The 12225-nt window shown below is 39.3% G+C and overlaps 1 pseudogene; it reads left to right on the top strand.

Moving 5' to 3' along the window:
• Positions 1 to 9641: 9641 nt before the first annotated feature.
• LOC101560221 lies at positions 9642 to 10225 on the top strand (annotated as a pseudogene).
• Positions 10226 to 12225: the final 2000 nt, after the last annotated feature.

Consider the following 12225-nt stretch of genomic DNA (forward strand, 5'->3'; position numbering starts at 1 on the left):
TTCCGATTTGATTTGAAACTGTCTCATTGCTATATGTTTATCAATAAAACTGTAGAAAAAAAAATAAAGGAGGAAGGTTTATGTTAGCTCACTGTAGAGGGTTCAGTCCATAGCTGGCTACAATGCAGGCCCGGGAGCCACTGCAGAAGAGAAACAATTTATGTCAAGGCTGGCAGAATGAAGTGAACCTGCTTCCCCATACATTCTATCTATGGTACAAGCCCACTGGTTGGTACCATCCACACACAACATAAGGCTTCCCTCTGCAGTAATTCCATCGCCCACAACTTCACTAAATCAATTAGCAGACAAATCAATTTATCATGCCCTCATAACCCATTATTGTTCCACTTCTCAAAGGCCCCATCTATGAGCACACGAGTCTTGGGGAACATCTAGACACAAACCACAGCAGCATGTCTTGTAGTTTCTTCTTGGACGCTTTATTTTTAGTCCAGACTACAGAAAGGGGCTCAGACAAATGGGACGTCTTGCTAGGTGAAGTCAGTGGAAAGGGTCAAGTTTTAAAACCTACCCACAAACCCACAAGGATCTTCCAGAAATCAGCCTAACAATTATTTGCATTGTTGGGTAACTGCCACTAAAAAAGGAACCCAAACTCGAATATTTCCCTTTACTCCTGGGAATCTTTTAGCAGCACAATGAGCTGCGAGTTGGAAGAGTAAGAAACTGCACTCTGGATGTATCCTGTGGGTTAAAAGCTGTCTGAAGCACATTAAGAAGGTGCTGGATGTGTCTGGGAGCTAGCCTCTGTGGGGTTTCTGAGTCATCTGAAGAGGAGGGAAACATTTACTGGCCTGAGGATTATAAGGAGGAGCTTGAGGAGACCACTTAGTGTGGTCATCCTCATTAAACTGGAGAAGACGCCCATAAGCCCTGAGAGAGAGGCAGGTGTTTAAGGACAGGATCACTAATTGTATGAATGTCCTCTTCCCTGGAGGCCTCTTTACAATGCCACAAGGTGGAATCAAAGGGATTTTTGCAATACTTTCCTTGCCTTTTGCAGAAAAGATCTAACTAAAAATAGTATTATAATTTAGAGTGCTATTCTGCACCTGTTCGCACCATTTCCTAGTTCTCAGTGTTGCCACAGTATTGCAATAGAAGATAAATTTTTATTTTTTAAGATTTTCAGAGTTAACTTCTGATTTTTTGGATCTACCCTAATGTAGAGGGTACTGGAATCTGTAAGGTGATTCTCATGACATGACTTAGGACCTATGGAAAGAACAAATGCATGCCATGGCTCCTGGTGTCCCCATGAGACACAGACTGTACTACCAGCTTTCTCTGGTGAAGCAAGTAGCACTGCTGCCCTTTCCTAAGACCTTTCCACAGTTGGTGTCCCACTGTGACTCTTTAAACACCAAACTGATGCTTCCAGGGCTCCGTCTAGCCACGTGAGAAACTGTGTCCCTCCCACGTATCCCAATAATAAAAATTTCTGTAATTTCTTTATTTAAGGCAGTAAATATAGAAACTTCTTTTTTTAGCATTTGAGAGAAAAATGGGAGGAAAAACTTAGAAAGTTCTAAATACAAAGATTGGGCTTATTACCTATTGGTTGATAGTTCCACTTTACGCATTCCTCATGTTCAGTGGACCTCCACCGATTACTCCCTTGGCTCTGCTCAGGCCCTCAGACCCATGTTTCTAAAATACATAAATTTCTTTTAGAAGAAAGAGGGGGCAATTTAACTAGATCTAAAAGAGAAGAGGGGAGGAGCCCCATATGTTCCTCAAAAGTGGAGGCTTTAGCTTTTGTCTATGAGGATGAGATTTCCTAGTGTCCTTGACATTAGGTGAAAAAAAAAAAAAACAAATGTGGGCCAACATGGCTAAACCACATGACTGAACTATGTGATGAACCAAAATGTCTAACAGACATGACAAAAATACGGACTCAGATGCCTTCCTGATGTCGTAGGAAACAGGATCACAAGAAAGCGATTCACTACAGCTACCCAGAGATAAAAGAGTATCTTGAGAAAACGCACAGATGAGCCTTGGAGCACAAAATGGAGTGGCCTGAGGCAGGCATTCACTGAAGGAGACCAAGTTACCAAAGTTGTTTCTCCATAAGACTGACAAAGCGGAAGCAAATATTGGGAAGAACAGAATGGAGTGATCTAGGCTCCGGCCCCTGCACTGGCAGCACAAAATGACTCAACAGAACAGGGGGATGTAGCGCCAGATGCCAGATGACCGCAGCTGCAGGTGGTGACCCCACTGCTGACTCAAATGCATCCTGTGTCCTGCAAGACAGAACATAATAGGAAACTATTCCAGAGAAATGAGAAAACTTCCTGAGTCCTCAGCTTCCACTAATTAGTATTATTATTTTTTCTTGCTGTCAAACAAAACTGCTTACCTCTTGGCTGGGCTCAACAAGAAATGTGTTAATGGAGTACAGGGTGTTGTACATTCTTTCCAGGGATCCTTTCCAGGTTTTTTGTGTTCTGAACAAAGAATTGGGCAGGACACATGAAATGGGAAGTGAGACTATGTTTATTATAGGAAGGAAAAGCAGTATGCTGTGCAGTAGGGGCCAATTAAAAGGGGGAAAAGAGGTATGGTTTGTGGAGTGAGAGGGGATCACAGAGCTCATGTGGCCTAGCAAGGACACTTGAGTGCTTTCTCAAATACTGGTTTGGTGGTCATGAATTTGTTTAAATTCTTGTTGTTCTGAAAAGTTTCAGTTTTTTATCAATTTCAAAGAATAATTTTTTAGGATAGAGTGATCTGTTTTGGCAATTGTTTTCTTGTAAAATTTAGATACCTTCACTCCAAGCTAACTTAGACTTTTAGTTTTGTGCAAAGGAAAGTACTGTAATTCTGTGAGCCTTTTATAAATTTTGGTGATTTTCTAACTATTTTTTATTTTATTTTTGAATGCATTTGGTAAAGGGTCTCACTACACAGCTCAGACTCATAGTGATCCTCCTATTTCAGCCTCCTGGCACTGGGATTATAGGTGTGCGCCACCACGTCGTCTAACTACTTTTGATAGTCTTTCTTTGTAGTAAATATCTAGCATTTTGACTATGATGTGTCATGGAAAGTTTCTTTTGGGGTCATGTTTACTGGGTTTTCAAATATCTCATTTGTATGCAAAACTTTATTTCTTAGATTTGAACATTTTTCTATGACTTTAGTGAAGAAATGTGTTTTGACCTTTAATGCTATGTCCCCACTTTTCCTTAACTCCTGTAATTCTGAGAATTGTCTTTTTGCCCTCTAGCACCTGTTCGATTAGCCTTGGTGGTATTTGCTTTTTAGGATCTACTTTATAAATCTGTTTTCAATTCCTGACAATCTTTTTAAATTAGTCATGCCTTCTGATCATGCTTTCAAGTGAATTTTTTAATACCAAATATTTCTACTTGATTACTTTTCATAATTTCTGTTTCTCTAGCAAACTGGTAATTTATATCCTACGCTGTCTTCCTTATGTCCTTCAGCTGTTCATTTGCAATATATTTAAGCTTATTATTCAATTTAATTTTGCTTTTTACCTGTTTGTTCACATCTTCTTTGAGCTTGTTGAAAGTCTTAGTAATTGCAGCTTGTATTTGTTTATCTCAACTTTGGCCTCTTCAATTAGTTTAGCTATTTTATTTTATTTTTTGAGTTCTTTGGAAATGTCTTTATTTTCTTGACAGTGAGACAAGACTTTGGGGACTTATGAATTTCTGGAGGCATTTTATTGACTTTTCTCTTATACTTCTGTGGTGAATATTACTGATCAGTAGGGAAGGCTCCACTGCCATACTAGAGATTTCTTTAGTAAGTGGTTTTCTCCCTGTAATGTGTCCTTGGCTTTGGTTACAAGTCAGCTTATAGTCACCCAATCAACTGCCTCAAAAAACTGGTTTCAGTCTCAGTCACTGCCTTGCAAGGAAGTAAAAATTACCAATAATAACAACATTTAAAGAGCCAGTCATACATCAGCACTTAATTTAAAATTTGTTTGAAATATTTACAACTCTTTCAACAACCTACAGAGGCTAAGGAATAGTAGTAATAGACTATATACTGAGATGTGGGAAAGAAAAAGAAAACAAAGGGAAAAAATAATAAATTGTAATGAGGTATACAGCAAAAAAAGGGAGAGAAAATTGGGAAAATAGGGTTCAGTGGTATTATTAGTGGTAGTATTTTTTATTTTGTCTTGCTTTCATTTTAGTAATTTGTGTGTCTAGGAATTTCTCTATTTCTTCTACATTATCCAATCTATTGTGTTTTGAATAATTTCTTAAAGTTCTCTGGGTTTCTACAGTGTCTGTCGTGATTTTACCATTTTCATTTCTAATCACACTGACACGAGCTTTTTACTTTTTGTCCTTTCTGGTTAGTTTAGCTAATATTTATTGGTTAGTTCAACTAATATTTATATCTTTATACTTTCAAAGAATCAATTCTGAATCACTGATCCTTAGGATTTTTTTTTGTCTCAATTTGATTTCTTTCTCAGATATGTTTATCTCTTTCTGTTTACTATGTCGGGTTTTAATTGTTGTTTTTCTGGGACTTTGGGATGCACCATCAGGTTATTTATTTGGGATAAACCTCGTCTTTTAATTTATGTATTCATAGTTATTAACTTCCCTCTTATAATTGGTTTCATTGTGTCCTATATTATTGTGGTATGTTGGACTTCCATAGTCATTTGATTCTAGAAATTGTTAATTGTTTCCCAGTTTCTTCTGTGATCCACCAATTATTCGATAGTTTATTATTTAATCTTCACCTATCTGTGTAGTCTTTTGTGTTGTTTTTTTTCTGTTGTTGGTATAAAGTTTGATTCTTCTATGATCTGATAGTATGCAGGGGATTATATTAATTTTTTTATACTTACCCAAGCAATATGGCCTATTTGGGGAAAAATTTTATATACCGCGGGAAAAAAAAAAAAACATGTATTCTTTTGTAGTTGGATGGAAAGCTATGAATATCTGCCAACTCCATTTGTTCAATTTGCAGGTTAAGGGGGACTGAGAATCCAAACAGATTACCCAATCTGTTTTACTTCCTGGTCACAGAGGGCCTCAGGGAGGAGCCAACGGCCACCCTACCCCATTCTTTTATGCATCCAACTTCCGGGACCTCCATTCGCTTCAGAAGGTGTGGCGGAGCAGGACTCCTGTTCCACCCACCTGTACATGGGGTTCTCTGCCATGAGCTGTCAGACAGCTTTCCTCACCTTCTTCCATATGTCTGGGCAAGTAGGTTCTCTTCTGCAGCTTACTCTGTCCTCAGTGATTCAGTTGGCTTCTCAGATAAACATATCTGAGAAAGAAATTAAATTGAGACCAAAAAAAACCCCTAAGGATCAGGGATTCAGAGTTGATTCTTTGAAAGTATAAAGATTTAAATATTAGTTAAACTAACCAATAAATATTAGCTAAACTAACCAGAAAGGACAAAAAGTAAAAAGCTCGTGTCAGTGTGATTAGAAATAAAAATGGTGAAATCATGACAGACACTGTAGAAACCCAGAAAACTTTAAGAAATTATTCAAAACACAATAGATTGGATAATGTAGAAGAAATAGAGAAATTCCTAACCTTCTTGAGGTTAGGGGGGCAGATTTGGAGGAGAGGCAATCACTGTAGAGAGAAGGGCCCATTTATCATTATTCCCCACCTCCCTTCCTTCTTCTAAAAAACTTCTGTGCTGTTGGCAAGGTAACAAGCACTCTGGGCCTGTGCTGGGCCCCAGGCTCATGGGCCAGGCTTTTGTTTACCATTATTACCACAGATTCAGAGCTGTGCTGTAGGGAGGAAACAGAAGAATTCTCTGGGGCTGGGAAACACAGTCTTGCACTACTGTGTAGGGGGGTGTTCCTATTGCCCTTTTTTCCTTGAGTTTTCTGCATAGTGTGACTAGGTCTCCAAATTCAACTGGGAACAGTACTGGTGGCTTGGGAGACTTCTGTTTCATGTCCTGTAGGCTGCTAGGTGGCATCAGAGTCCTGTGAACAGTAAGATCTCTGCATCTCAGCTGGGTGAATACCTACACTTAACTATAGCTTTGTTTCTTGTTTTGCATTCCCATCTTCTGCATTCCATCAGGTCATTGTCCCCTCCATGGTGTAGCCAGTGGTTGGATTCTCTAGTCTGTTTTAGCTGCAAAGTTAGTCTGACTAACCTTGCTGCATGGTTTAGAGCTTCCTGAGAACATTGCTTTCTCTAAGGCACCATAATCTCTGCCCACACACAGTATGTAAAACAGATCCCTAAAGTTAGAAAAACAATTCTCACCGCAGATATTGATGTTTCAATGTGTAATTTCTGTCATGGATCAATCTTTATTATGAAAATTTTAGTGACTTGGAGTCTGTCAGAATATTTCGATTCCATCCTTCAGAAGGGCCCTGCTACTAGAAAAAAGATGGATGAGTTTACCATCAGTCAACACGATTGTCAAAAAGGAAGGCTGGGATGATTAATTACAGCTGAGTCTCTTTTGTTTAGTTCAGGTTTAGTGATATACACTAGAAAATGACATAAAATCATATTTTTTTCTGTGATGAATGGGATGATCAGTCTTGAATGATTTTCTACATACTCCACATCAAGAGGTTGGTTAGTTAAGTGTTTAATAAAAGTGATGAAAACTCAATATGAATGTGGAAAGATGCTCTTACATGCAAAGAAAAGAGAGAAACATTTCACTTTTATGAAAAGTATATAACTTTTAGAAAAATGCATAAAGGGAAAATTGAAGACTTTCAAACAGCCTTGACAGATTTCATTACTAAGTGTTTGTATGGAAAAATGCTTCTCTGTAGACCTGTTGTAATAATGCTGACTCTAGCCCTAACATTGCTAATCATAGCATGTGGAGCAAATGCTTATTTGAAAGAATGCTGGGCCTCCACTTCTCCCTGCCAGGACCATTTTCATTTTCTATGCTGTATTATCATCACCTGGGTTGCTTTTGTTATTTTCTTTTTCCTGTTCCTTGCAAGTTAAAATGCATATAAGCTGTATATATACAAACTAAGCCCTTCATTATTTACAGAATATTAAATCAGATATATATTATTTAGATAATAGTGTAACAAATAGGTCATATAGTAATATAATAAAAATCATACAAAGGTATTAATTAAGTTGGACATTTTCAAGTAAAGTCTCATACAGTATTGATTTTAGAGCACCTGTAGTTTTAACTACTCAGTATTCCTCCCTAATTTAGTATTTAAGGATTAAAATGTTTTAAAAATTAGATACATTCAGTAAAGATTTACATGGACAGTGAAATTATCATTGCTCTTCATAAGGTGCCATCAGGTTTTGTTTATTTGTTTATTAATCTAATTGCAAAAAAGCTTTGTGTGTGTGTGTGTATGTGTGTGTGTGTGTGTGTGTGTGTGTGTGTCTTTTTTGAAACAGGGTCTTGCTATGTATTTCAGGCTGGGTTTGAGCTCACTTTATAGCCTAGACTGTTCTCAAACTTGCAACAATCCTCCTGCCTCAGACTCCCAAGTGTGTGTGCCACCACGCCCAGCCAAAAAAACATTTTGAGAGAAAGAGAAAATTAGTTATGGGCTGGTATTAGATAAATATTAATAATTTTATCTATGTGTGACAATGATTATAGTTATATAAAAATATGAATGCAGTTTTAGGGGTTTGTGTGTGCCAAAGTATAGGGCTGTAATGTATTGCCAGACATGCAAAGATGGTTCAGCATGCATAAGTTAATGTAATACATCACACAAAGAGAAGCAAAATATGAAGGGCCAGTCAGATAGTTCAGTGGATTAAAGCACCTGCTTAGGCAGACTCAGAGACTAGGGTTTGATCCTGGGCATGCAGTACCGGCCCTGCCCCTGGGGCATGCTGAGACAGCAATTGAGACTGGGCGCGGTGGCACATGCCTGTAATCTCAGCCCTTGGGAGGCTGAAAGCAGTAGAATCAGTACAAGTCTGATCTGTGGACCATATAGACCCTTAGTGAATACAATAAATAGGTAAATAAGCAAAGTACAAAACCACATCCACACGATCATGTTGATCTATGCATAAAAGGCTTTCAATAAAATAAAACACCTCTAACAATAAAGAAACCCTGAATTAAACAGGTATACAAAGATAATACACAAATTTAAGAAAAGCTATTTATGACAAGTCAAAAGCCAACATCATATTAAATGGGGAAAACTTGAAAACACTCTCCTGAAAATCAGGAACACAACACAGCTTCCTGCTACTAACACTTCTATTCAGCAGTAATTGAAACAGCTAGACCAATTAGACAAGAGAAAGAAATGAAAGGCAAACACACAGGAAAGGAAGAGCTCATTATCATTATTTGCTGATGACATGACAAGAGTATCACAGAAGACCCAAAAGAACTTCACCAAAAAACTTTTAGGATTACTGGTGTTCACAGTGTAACAGGATAGAAGAACAATGCACAAAAAAAAAATCATCATTTTTGTACAAAAATAATGAACTTGATGAGAAGGAAATTATGAAAATACTGTTCACTGTAGATTTAAGGAAAACAAAATATCTAGGAATCAACCTAACCAAAGAAGTGAAGGACCTCTACAAAGAAAATGGCAGTATGCTGAAAAAGGAGACTGAATAGGACAACAGATGACGGAAAAATGTCCCCCGCTCATGGATAGTCGGAACTAACATTGCAAAATGGCAGTACTTCTAAAACTGCTCTACAGATTCAGTGTGGTCTCAGTCAAAATGCCACTGGCACACCTGACAGATCTAGAGAAGCAGAACTAAAACTGTATGAAACCAGACTCAGAAAGACAAAATTAATTTGGAGCAATGAGATCAAAGCAAGAGGCATTCTAGTACCTTATTTCAAACAATGCTGTAAAACAATAATGACAAATGCAGCATAGGAGTGGAACACAAACAGACCAGTGGCACAGAGCACAGGGTAACATCCCCAGACACATGCAGCTATTTGATCTTTGACAAAGGAGGAAAGACAGCCTATTTGACAAGTGGTGCTGGGGACACTGGACTACAATTTGCCAGAAGATTGAAACTGGACCCTTATCTCTCACTATGTACTACTTTCATATGAAAATGGATCAAAAGCTAAACATTAAAACATAGTCATTGGGGCCTGGCCTTAGCTCAGTTGTTTAAGTGGCTGCTTCCACAAAGCTGTCAGCCTCAGGTTGGTGTAGTGCAATCCCCACAACACTCCAGCCAGCCAAACCACCCCTGAGGGCATTCGGAGCAAAAAAAAAACCAAAAACAAACAAACAAAAAAAAAAAACAAAAACATAGTCACTAGAACAAATGGAGGATAAAATAAGTACAACACTTGAAGTCATAAGTATAGAAAAAGATTTTCTAAGCAGAACCTCAATAGCCCAAGAAGTAACAGCAAGAATCGGCAAATGATCCCTCCTCAAATTGAAATGCTTCTCCACAGCAAGATATCCATTAGCAGAGTGAAGAGAAAATGTACACAGTGTTTAAAAAAAATTGCCAGCTTTTCCTGAGGGAAGACTAATATCTAGAATATATAAAGAACTCTAAGGTAGCAGCAGTGGGAAACGGGCTTCTAGCTCTGTGTAGGCCTTTGAGGAGACAAATCTGGTGCATATCTGAGCCATCAGAACCTCCACCATGATGGTGGGCAAGAGCAGCAAGATGCTGCAGCACACTGACTACAGGATGAGGTGCATCCTGCAAGACAGCCGGCTCTTCATCAGCACCTTCCAGGCTTTCGACAAGCATATGAACTTGATCCTCTGTGACTGATAAATTCAGGAAGATCAAGCCAAAGAACTCTAAGCAAGCAGAAAGGGAAGAGAAATGAGTCCTCGGTCTGGTGCTGCTGGGAGGGGAAAACCTGGTCTCTATGACAACGGAAGGACCTACCTCCACCCAAAGACACTGGCATTGCCCAAGTGCCACTTGCTGGAGCTGCTGGGGGCCCAGGAATCAGCAGGGCTGCAGGTAGAGGAATCCCAGGTGGTGTTACCATGCCACAGGCTCCTGCAGGACTTGCTGGGTCATTCAGTGGGGTTGGTGGGCCATCCCAACATGTGATGACCCCACAAGGAATTGTTGCAGCTGCTGCCACAGCTAGTATTTCAGTGGCCCCAACCCAGTACCCACCTGGCCGTGGGGGTCCTCCTCCAGGAATGCGCCCAACAAGGCCCTACACTCATCTTGACCCTCCTCTGCTCCCTGCCTGTCTCCTGTGAGGCTGTACATATTATTTCCTTGTGGACTATGAAACTGGTTTATAATAAACTCTTTTAAGAGAATATTAAAAGAAAAGAGCTCTAAAATATTGTATCACTTAATACAAGTCACAGTCAAAAAAAAATGGGCAAGTGAAGTGAACAGAAAGCTTATAGAAACAGAAGCCTAAATGAACAAACACATTAAGAAAACATTCAACATCATCTTTTTCTTGAAATAATGGCAGTCATATAGAAATGAAAAAAATAATAAATGCTGGCAAGGATGCAGTGAAAAGGAATCCTTCTACATTGTTGGTGGGCATGTAAACTAGTGTAACAGTTATGTAAGTCAGTTTGGAGATTTCTCAAAGCACTACAATTAGAACTTCCAGGGCCAGCCAAATAGCTCAGCAGATTAAAGTGCCTGCAAACAGGTGGAGGGGTCAAGGTTCAATCCCAGGGCCTGCAGTGCAGCCCCGCCCCAAGGAGGTGCTAAGATGGCAATTGAGACTGGGCATGGTGGTGCGCCCCTGTAATCCCAGCTCCTGGGAGGCTGTAAACAGGAGAATCACTAATGAGTCCAATCTACACAGAGAGACCCTGAACACCCTGTAGACCCTTCCCTAAAATACAGGAAAAAAAAAATTAGAACTTCTATTTAACCCGGATGTCCTCCTAGGTATTTTCCCCAAAGATCTTAAGATATCACACCACGGCAGTACATGCCATGTCACACCAATATTTATTGCGGCACAACTCAATATAGCTAAATTTCAGAAGCAGCTTATATACCTATCAACAAATGGATTAGATGAAGAAAATTTGGTATCTGTATATGATGGAATACTAGTTGGCTATAAAGAAGGACAAATTGCAAGTGGGTAGTTTGCACACAATTTGCATAAGTAGAACAAATTTTTATTTATTTTTAGTTTTAGAGAGGGTCTACAGGGTGTTCAGGGTCTCAATACTAGATTGGACTCATAGTGGTCTGCCTGTTTACAGCCTCCCAAGAGCTGAGTTTACAGGCATATACCACCACACCCAGTTTCAATTGCCATCTCAGCGTGAAGGGGTGGGGGGGAGTACCGCAGGGGGTTGAGGGTGGGGGACAGCACGGCAGGCCCAGGGATTGAACACCAGCCCCCGAGCCTGCTTGCAGGTGCTTTAATCCGCTGAGCTATTTGGCCAGCCCTAGAACAAAATATTTACCTAAGGGTTACTTTTCCTTAATTAGTGAGGCAAAAACAATTATTATTTTGATGTCTTGTGAAATATGTACTTTTCCTCTGGGTTCTAGAAGTAGGCACTATCCTTGGCCCTCCATGACCTAAGAATTTGTTCTTTTTAAATCTTCGACTATTTCCCTGGCTTTAAATTCATTCTGCGTATTTATTTCTATGTTTGGTACCAATCAACTAAAAGTTTAAAGAATAGCCATAGGTAGAGGTCCGAAGTTTTCTCTGTGGGCAGCTTTCTTCTGCCCTGAAGTCTCCTCTGCTGATTGTAGCCTCTATGGATTCTCCAGGTTGCCAGGTATCCCCCCTTAACTTGAGGCAGAGCCCTGTTTCATTCTACATGCCACTCGTGTGCCAAGGCAGGGACCCTTCTTCCAGGTAGCAATTGGGCCACACCAGCGCTCCACTCACGTTCTACATCAGGAGTCACATCTGCCTCTGTCTAATGCCCAGAAAGCCGATATATGTTTTCTGGATTTTTAGTTATATAAAGTAGGAAAATATATGTTGCCTCTGTTATTTTACCTAGGACAGGAACAGGGCAGTGCTAATTCAGTTTCCTTTGGGATTTATATCTGGGCAAGAGCTGTAAGATCAAGGATTTGCTTGAACATTTGGAGACATAATGATTTACTAGGATATTCTTGATATTCTTAAAATATTCTACAATGACTCCATTTCTATGGATACATTATTAATAATTTCTTAGAGATAAATGACAAAAAGAATATTGAAATCTTTCCTTATGGAAGCTACAAGTAATGCCAGGAACATTAATAT

The sequence above is a fragment of the Octodon degus genome, unplaced genomic scaffold, assembly GCF_000260255.1.
Source record: "Octodon degus isolate 3935 unplaced genomic scaffold, OctDeg1.0 scaffold00402, whole genome shotgun sequence".
Taxonomy (NCBI): Eukaryota; Metazoa; Chordata; class Mammalia; order Rodentia; family Octodontidae; genus Octodon; species Octodon degus.